At 44.9% G+C, this 9,013-nt stretch overlaps 1 long non-coding RNA gene across 2 annotated transcripts; it reads left to right on the top strand.

The window, feature by feature from the left end:
• The first annotated feature begins 1,279 nt into the window (after positions 1–1,279).
• On the top strand, positions 1,280–7,904 carry LOC117643638. Of its 2 annotated transcripts, XR_004587634.1 has the most exons (11): positions 1,280–1,795; positions 2,182–2,306; positions 2,476–2,624; positions 3,025–3,099; positions 3,266–3,475; positions 3,554–3,664; positions 3,847–4,056; positions 4,508–4,686; positions 5,203–5,409; positions 6,291–6,409; positions 7,803–7,904. It is a non-coding gene; the product is annotated as an uncharacterized LOC117643638 (long non-coding RNA). The 2 variants fall into 2 exon arrangements; XR_004587633.1 differs by lacking the exon at positions 1,280–1,795 and having other exon boundaries at positions 2,099–2,306.
• Positions 7,905–9,013: the final 1,109 nt, after the last annotated feature.

The following is a 9,013-nucleotide window of genomic DNA, read 5'->3' as shown; positions in this document are numbered from 1 at the left end:
TGAACATCCTGTGGAAATGATATTACATTCCCTTTATATGAATGCTGATGACCTTTCACCTTAAATACTGTAATTTGAGGATGAATTCGAGCAATTATCTGTTCTTCTATAAATGTTAAGTTTTGTAGTTCTTCTGGAACATCTCCAGGATCCATGTTATTGATTACTGAATATTCCCAGCATTTTGATCCATGGTGACACTTAACATTTTTCTGCGTGTTTGATATAAGAGTCTTCTCCTTGCATTGCATACAAATATTCCATCTTAATGTGGCCATATCTTCATCAAAGGCAAATGCGCATGACTGCTCAGAGTAGAACAGATCTTTGTCAAATGATGACTCTGTAAGATGAATATAAATTAATTTGTTTCAAACACGAAGACAATTTAATCTTACCATACATTTCTATAATTAATTACCTTTCCATTTTGTCAAATTTGCAAAATATTGCTTTATTAAATCCTCTGTCATAATAGGATGTTTTTATAGTGAGAGATAAGGCATTGGAGTTTTAACGATTCTAGTCTGTCGAGACGGAAGGGTAGTATCAAATGAGGTGCCATGTAAAGAATGGTTTGCGGACGTTGCGACGGCTCTTAAATTACCCATGCAGAAGAACTTAAGGAAGAACAATAAGAGAGTGGGTGCATGGAATGGTATTGATCAACCAGGGAATAAGGCGAAAAAAAACAAAACCGGTTGGAGGTCCTGGCCTGTATCACTGTCATCCATAAAACAAGGGAATGACTGCAAGTAAGCCGTGCGTAGGTTAGGTTCTCCATTGTTTCATATCATTTTTCACCATCCATTGAACAAAGATACGAAGTTTCTTCAACTTTATAGTACCCTTGTGATCCCTTTAAACTATTGAGCACTGACTTAAATTTTGATGCACTGGTTTTGAAACTTTTAAAAATGTCTTAATTACAATTCACTTAATTTACCAAATTTACAATTATTAAATTACCAAATTTTATATTTTCTTGAACTTCCTTTTATATGGCATCTCTCATTGTCTTGAAGTGATGCTACAAAGGCTCGCTCCCCCATTACACCTTCGGTGCCAGGCTTAGGTGTCCAGTCCTAACCTCGGTCGGTTGTTTCAAAATAATTAAACAATACTTGGGCCTTCATCTTTAGACCCCAGGTGGAACAATCTGCACAAAACGGACTTATTACCTCTCAAAGTTAGCAACACCGCGTGAAGTAGGGGTGTTCCGCCTGTTGGCCAACCAAAGTTTGCGTTATTCTGGTGAAGCTCCAACTGAAACAAACAGAAAAACACTCTACACAGTTTTGCGCTTTGAGGTGTCCAACCCCTACTCTGTTTGGTTGGTTTGCCTGATGCCATCCTGACTATCTAGCTAATCCTATTCTAAAGGCACCTTGAAATCTAAGAAAGCTTAACTAACTGTTTGTTAGTGCAAATACTTAACTCATGCAGTGCGGCCAGGAGCTGTCGTGGGCCTCGTTCCCGTCGGTAGGCGTCAAGCCTCTCGTACCGGAAGTCCCAGCTGAGTAGGCGGCAAAGGCTCCGCGACGTTGGTTCTAGACGTTCTGGTAGTTGAGAGGCATCCTCCTTCGTAACACAGTCGTGTGTTCGAAGATTCTGCTCGTGAGTAGTTAGTTTCCGGTCGGCCGCTTCTGTTCCGCATTTGTCGTTCTTGCGCGTCGATGCGTGTGCATACTCCTCGCGTCGGGTAACAGTGCAGTGGCGATACCCCTTGCGCTGAGAGGCAGGCCGGCGGCGTTTCGACTGAACCAAGACCAAGACATCTCGTCGGCGGAAGTGGGTGAGTACTCTGGGCCCTTTACGTTATCCCAGGCTGGGTTCGGTTTCTGCTGTTGTCTAGTTTCTTTCGTTCTTGTTCTTTCTTGGGATCGGAGATTTTCCATTTAACGTGGGCCCCGCGTTTGAAGTGTGACGTGGCGTAAAGTTTGCTTTGTTTCGTAACATTTCGATAAACACTTGCTGCAGAAGCTGTCGAGGTATTTTCTTCACGGTTTTCGCGATCATGCTTTGCATGTAGTATTGTTGTGACCCAGACTTAACCCCATACTTGTTTGCTTAGTGGGCGATGCTGCTAACCTAGCTTTTTCGTTGTTGGAGGCATCTTCTTTAAAGTATGAATGGCTTTTGTCGAGTCCTCACTTGTATAATCAGTGTTGTGTTCTCCAGGTCTATTTGTCGCTGTGCCCGCTGGAATGAGAGCCAGTGTCGGAGATCCTTTCGCTGCTTCTGTTTCGCTGTGATCCAGAGTCGTAAATCATCCTCTTGGTCCTGTTGATCGCTTCTTGCTGTCGGTGAGTTCTTACATCTGACTTTGAACATCTTGCATCTTGTGTATTCGTTTTGGTGGCACCTTCTGCACCTTGAACTTTCAGAGTTTTCTTGCCTCTTTTTTGTTCTTGTTCTGGTATTGGTGGTGACAAACATGTCGTGAAGGTTATCTTGTCTGTTTGACTGTTGCAGGTAATGCTGTGATTCAAGGCTGCCTCCGCCTGGATGCTGAAGAATGGGGACGTCACACTGGCCGATTTTGTGGTTGGTTTCACAAACCGGAAGTTCATGCTGTGCTGTTTCTGCTGAAGTATGCTGTTGAGCCTGTGCTACGGTTGAAGGTGAGTAAGGTTCTTCCGAAGTGAGAAGCTCTTCTATTTCTTGAATTACTTTTGCTTCGTCCATCGTGTGGTTGCTTCTGTCGGTGATTTCTTCTGTAATTTCTTCTCGTTCTGACTCTGTTAAGTACAAGTCCAGTACATGTGCATAATAGGACTTCTTCCAATCCGCTGCTTCACCCTTTTCTTGATGACTTCCTTCATTCAAATGCTTTTCTGGGTCTTCTGACTTGTGCTTTTCACGTACAAATTGCTCTCTGCTGGACTCTTTCTTTTGTTTCAAAATTTGCATTTCCAGTGAGTTTCTTCCTGCAGCGCATAGTCCTCTCCTCCCTTCTTTTTGAAACAGTTTGGGCGCATGTATTATTTTGTAGAGAGTAAAACCTTGATGTTTCTGTTGCAGTGTCCGTATTTCTTGGGTGATAATTCGTTCGAGAAAACTTCTTGATACGCAGTTCGATGTGGAGCCAGGTTTTCGGTAAGTTCTTGTGATTTTTCCTTTGATAGTTAAGTGTGTCGACTTCCTCTTTCTGCTGGTGCGTACAATCTGCATCCGGGGGGACATTTTCACCGATGATTGATTGGGCCCTTGTCTGGGTTTCGATGTTGGACTGGGAAACTATTCAATGTTCTTGTTGCAACAGGTTTGGGTTTCTTGCACTGCGGCGCTGACGGAGCTCGTCGCCTGCGGAAGACTAGGAGTACTACTGGATGGAGATCTACATAAATTTTGTGAGCATGAGCAAGCAATACATTCTGTGAAGGCCTGAGACTGGGACATTTGCCAAACTACTTTCGGTGCTTCCTGTCTGTGTGCCGCTCTATTTATCTACCTGCCTTGACTTTTCACCAAAGTACGTAAGTTGCGATTTGAATGTATGAACGTGAGACGTGTAAGACAAGTTTGACTTATTCATTTAATTTTGTTGCAGAGTTGTTATGAGGTCGACGTTGTTTTGCCAGAATGTTCAACAAACTTTTACCCTGGATGAAGATTTTATCATGGGTCAACCTATTGGAAGACAAGCTGCAGTGGATATTGGGTAAGAACAACATGAAGTTATTTGCTTGGCTTTGAATGTTTCTGTGTGTGTGCTTTCAGCGATGAAGCTGACTTGGAATTTGTTTTTGATGCTGTGGAGTAATCATCTCTACGCAATTTGTTCAGCAACTGTGACAGTACTAACGTGGGCATTATTAACGTGGAATCTGTTGTTATTTGCAGTGTAATGACAAAACCCTGGAAACGTTTTGTTTACGTTGGACTGGAACTCTTTTGTGGACCCGGAACTATTCTTCAGTCTGGCTGGCAAATGGAAAAGTGAATTTCTCTTTGGACAGATTGAATGAACGACTGGCCCATTATTTAGAGCTTCTAGAACTGATGTGGACACATTTCGAATGGTCAATCTTCACCTGAAGTAGAACTGATGAGGTAAGCTGTTGCGTCTTTAGCTTCTGCTTAAGTGCACCCTTTTGGATTGGGGGCTGCAAGGCCTCTCTGAACGCCTGCTTTTATGCACCTTAAGTTTGTGCCTTTCGTATGCACAACAGTAAATTTATAATAACTGAACTAGAATAATATTTTTTAAAAATTATTTTACTATAGTATGCCCTTTGGATTTTTAAAAATTTTGAACCACTGCATGGCTGCGTGATCTGATTTTATTGGGAAGGGCAGTCTTGCTTGGCAATGATTGAAAGCTTTAACTGATTCTACCAAAGCTTATAATTCCGTATGAGTCACTCAATAATTGTTTTGTGCCGGTGTTAATGTTTGTGCTAGTGTGAATGTTTTTGACCGCTATGGGTGACTTACTAGGCCTGGTTGCTTTAATTTTTAAGTATTTCATCGTTGTCTGACAAACCTTTTATTGTAATTGCAGGGGTACTGAACGTGCATTCTGTTTGATGAGTGGATGATTTCCTATATCCACCCTAAATCTCATCCATGGATATCGACCAAATGTGAAGACATCGTGATGTTTGCGAATGAGCTTTTCTACCTCCTCCGTCTGTTCTGGTGGCAAAGCAGTAGCTTTGATCTTGGCATCCAAGTCTACAGGTAATCGCATTTTGTATTGGAATTAGTGGTTTGTATTGCAATTCAACTTTTGCACCGTGTAAGTTTTGGGTCTCATATTCAGTTAAATTTAGGTGTTTGTCCCATTGGCTATTGGATTGCTCTGCACCGACATTTTTAAATTTTATTACAAGATTCTTATCTACTCTCTTCCCTTCTGTTTTACTTCTCTTCGTAATCTTGGTTTGCAACAAGGCCATCACACTGTGGGGGTGGAGTGGTAGGACATGTGCTATTACTGTATACTTGAGAATTTGGACACAATGGTCCGCAAGGTTTAATGGTGATACATGCCTGTCACACACGGTACGACGCCTATCTGTGTGACTCATCTTTCAGATAATTGACTTTAAATGTTTAAATGTCAGCAAAACAACATGCATCTTGCCTTCTGCTCTTTCGGGTGGTTGGATTCCCATTGTTTGTTCACTTTCATGTGCGTTGCCCGCACCCATTTCACAATCTTTTTTTTACCATGGTTTTGTTCTTTGTTTCTAGACCGTCAAGCTGGCGATGACCGGTCTGGCTGTCAAGCTGGCGATGATCAGCCCCCTCCGCTCTTGCCTGAGACGTTACTGTGAGGCACTTCGTTTCCAGAGGTGAAGCAGAAGTGGACAGTTTCCTTTCCAGCTCCGGACGGCGACTATACCCACTAATCGTCATGGCAAGCAACGCGTCGGACTATTCCGACTCATCAACCACCAGGTCAGTTTCCAACTTCGTGGAAACCTGCCTCTGTACAAAAGGTTCCAGCAAGATCTTTAATGAGCATGCATTGGGTAGGACAAATTTCCACTTGTGAAATTTCCGTTATATACTGAGTTTACTATTTCGCATTAGACTTGAATGTCATTTTCAAGGTCCAGCATTTAAGTTTTGGTGTTGACTACATCTCCAAATGTGTCAATAAAATCACAATTAAATAAATTTTCTGTTACGTGAGCTTTGTCAATTGGAAGCTTATACCAATCAGTTAGTCCGGTTTTCAGACTGAATGTCCATCCACTCCAGTCCACACAGTAATGTCTTGTATGAAGTTACACATAAAGACGTAATTTAAAACTGGCAATTTTGAGTCCTTTAGGAACAGTAATGGTGGCTCTCGTGTCAATGGTAGCTTCTCTGGCTTAACTTGCCACAATGCAATTTACTAAAAGGCCTTCCTTACAGGGTAATCAAGCTGCACACTTTAACTTACTAGTTGGGTCGACACTGTCCTTATTGATGTGGACTGGTGTTTGCAAGCTTAAGTATTAATCGATGGCGACTTGTAAATTTTCAATTTTTTATGGGTTTATTTTACGATGTTACTGCATTTTTTGAGAAGACTATTTTTATCGAGTCTGTAGAAATTCTTACCGGAATATTTACTTGGTTGTCAATTGAGTGACAACCTGCCTATCTAAGTTTATATTGTTGCTGCTCTTTGCCCTGTTTATAACATGACATGGCTGCTTGATAAAAATCTGGCGGTACTCCTGCAGACCTTTCACATTGGCCTGGGGGTTCGTTGTTGTTAAATTGCCCTCTGGTGTAGCTACTTCTACCTCTACCCCTGCCTTTACTCGTTTTTATACTTGTTGCAGGTGCTGACTCCTGGTCTGCATAGTTGACATTAGTTTGACTGTCGGAGCCTTCAACTTCTACCTTCCAAACCTTTTTGCTGTGTGTCTCGGAGGTCAAAGACAGCGCTCTATTAACGTGGGTAAGTGCATCTTCCACTGAGTTGACTGATGCATAGCAAATGCGCTCTGCCATTTTCCTATCTGTTAGCCCCTTGATGAAAGCCTTAACTCCGGCTTGGTCCCTATCAATTTGATTGCTGTTTGGCATGTAATCAACCACAGCTTCCTTAACTTTCTGAGCGTAAGCTCTCAGAGTCTGTCCCTCTTCTTGCTTAAGTGACTCGTAAGCTCGAGTCCTCTCCCATAACTCTCTCCGGACATGGAAAGTGTCCTCCAACTGTGCATCCAAATTGACAAATGTCAATGGCCTATTCTGAGTAGTTAATGTTCTAATGACCTTGGTAGCCTCCCCTTCCAATGCCTGCAGTAAGAAAATCCCTCTATCCTGTTCTGACCAGTTTTTGTGTTCTGCGACACTCAGAAACTGTGCCCTGTAAACATCGTAGCCTGTGCTACCATTGAATGGCGGTGCATCGCCTGAGTTGGGAGCGAATGTATCTGCTTGGGGTTCTGGAATGCTCTGTACTGGCGGGGGCCTGTTAAGAATTTCGCGCATGAAACGGTAGAAATGCCACGGCTGGAAGTTTTGTTGCTGCTCACGCCTATCTTCGCGGCGGTACGGGTGTGCGCGGTGGCGACGGCGCGGCGCCCTGTGGTACTCATCGTCTTCGCCATGATCACCCGGGATTGCCGTCCCGATCCATCTCGTTGTCGCGCCCCTGCGCGCCGGCTTGCACGCCGTGGTCCCTCACGCGTCGTTGCCCTTGCTGCGCTTGGCGTTCGGGGCCTCCTACGTGTTCGTTGAAAGCATTGCGTCTCAACGGCCTGATTACGGGACGAGGGCGGTAAACTGCCTCTCCAAATCCCGCTGCTTCGCGTCCACGGCCTCGGCCCCGGGCCGCAGGTACGCCCTGTTCGTCGCCCTGTTCGTCCCCACCTTCTACTTGCTCGACGTCACGGGCTGGTTGGCCGTGATTGTTCCCTTCGCACGCGTTTCGCACGTAGCCTGCCGCTGCGCCTACTTGCAGGCCTCGGCCCCTGTCCCCTCGGCCACGTTCTGGGCCGGCGCGATCCGCCTCAGCTTCGTCGTTGTCGATCCCATAACGCCTAATCGGCCTAACTACGCGACGGGGGCGGACTGCTTCCCGTGCAACCCCAGCGGCGGCACGCACTTGGCGTGCACGGCCACGCGCACGGCCTCGGCCGCGTTCTCGGACTCGCGGTGCGGCTGCGTCCGGGTCGACGCCCCGGTATCATGTTGTTTTGTGGTGTGGCAGAAACTGTGTAGATTGAAGCGCGGTGTCGCAGGCCCTTTGTGCCAATTGCTGTGTGTTTCTTTGTAGTTAGATATACACTCGCGTTCGTTTGTCGTGGAGGACAGTTAGCTAATAATCGCTGTTTGTTGTGTTGCAGGTTCCCGTCGCGCTTTGCTTCGTGTGGAATTTCGCGTGGTGTTCAGATGTCAAATGGGAATGGGACACAGTACACTTGGTTTTAATAAAGTTTTGACTTGATTTCAAGCCTCTAATTTCTAAATTAAGACCAGCTCACTCACTCCTTAAAACTAGCACAGCTCGATGCCAGCTGGTCACCTTGACACAGTGGCAGAGTAGGCCTTTAACTAGCCTCACCACAGCACGAATTCACTCAGCAGGCGTGTGCAGGTGATCATCAATGCGCGGAGAGGACCGAATGTACAGCTTTACAGATCATGCAGCAATTCACGCAGCAAATGAATGCAGGTGATCATGCGTTATGGGTAGTAGGCTGTTGATTCCTTATCATTCAAGCACTTGTGCGTAACAATTTCACACAGCAGACTGCAGGTGATCCTCGTTAAACACTCGTGTTGATTGATTATGTTTTATAGGTGATCAGGTGAATTCACGCAGCAGACTGCAGGTGATCATCACTTGTTCACGTAATAAACTGTCTTATAATTAACTGTAGTACTCGCGTAGGCGATTTCACACAGCAGACTGCAGGTGATCCTCACGCCACTTGTGTACCTACAGGCTGGCCCGTTCCATAAGTGAGTAATTTCACTCAGGTAGCAGGTGTCTTAAATTATTGCTATCACTCCCTTGTACTCCTGTTGGACACACTCAAACCTTGCGGCGAGTTTCCAACACTCTTTCTCACTCAGAGTCACACTCGGAACCTAACCTCAAAAGTCTGGTTGGGACCTAACCTCAAAAGCCAAGTCCGATTTCAATCACACTCGCAAGTATCCACTTTCGTTAGTCTGAGTTAGCAGCTTTTTCAATCACAATTCACACACTAGTATAGGTTATGGTGGGCCTCTACTAGTTTCAAGTTCACACACTAACACTCACAGACTCCAAAACTGCTAAGTTCAAACTCTCGCGCTATTCAGTCACTCTCCTCCCCCCTAACAGGGAAGGCATAGACCGACCTTAACCTCAAAGCCCGATTAACCGCTGTCACCAGTGTTATAGTGTAGCAGTGTAAGGGACTTGGAGGGAAAAGGGAAGTCAGGGGTCTCGTCGAGACGGAAGGCTCTGTATTATCAGTAGGTGACCGTGTACAGAATGGTAGCGGACGTCTGGCGACGCGCTCTTATATTACAGATGCAGAAGAACACAAGGAAGAACAGTAGCGGA

Source organism: Thrips palmi, unplaced genomic scaffold (genome assembly GCF_012932325.1).
Source record: "Thrips palmi isolate BJ-2018 unplaced genomic scaffold, TpBJ-2018v1 HiC_scaffold_17, whole genome shotgun sequence".
Classification (NCBI taxonomy): domain Eukaryota; kingdom Metazoa; phylum Arthropoda; class Insecta; order Thysanoptera; family Thripidae; genus Thrips; species Thrips palmi.
The sequence above is the reverse complement of the archived record's forward strand: the minus strand, read 5'-3'. Positions and strand labels throughout refer to the sequence as shown.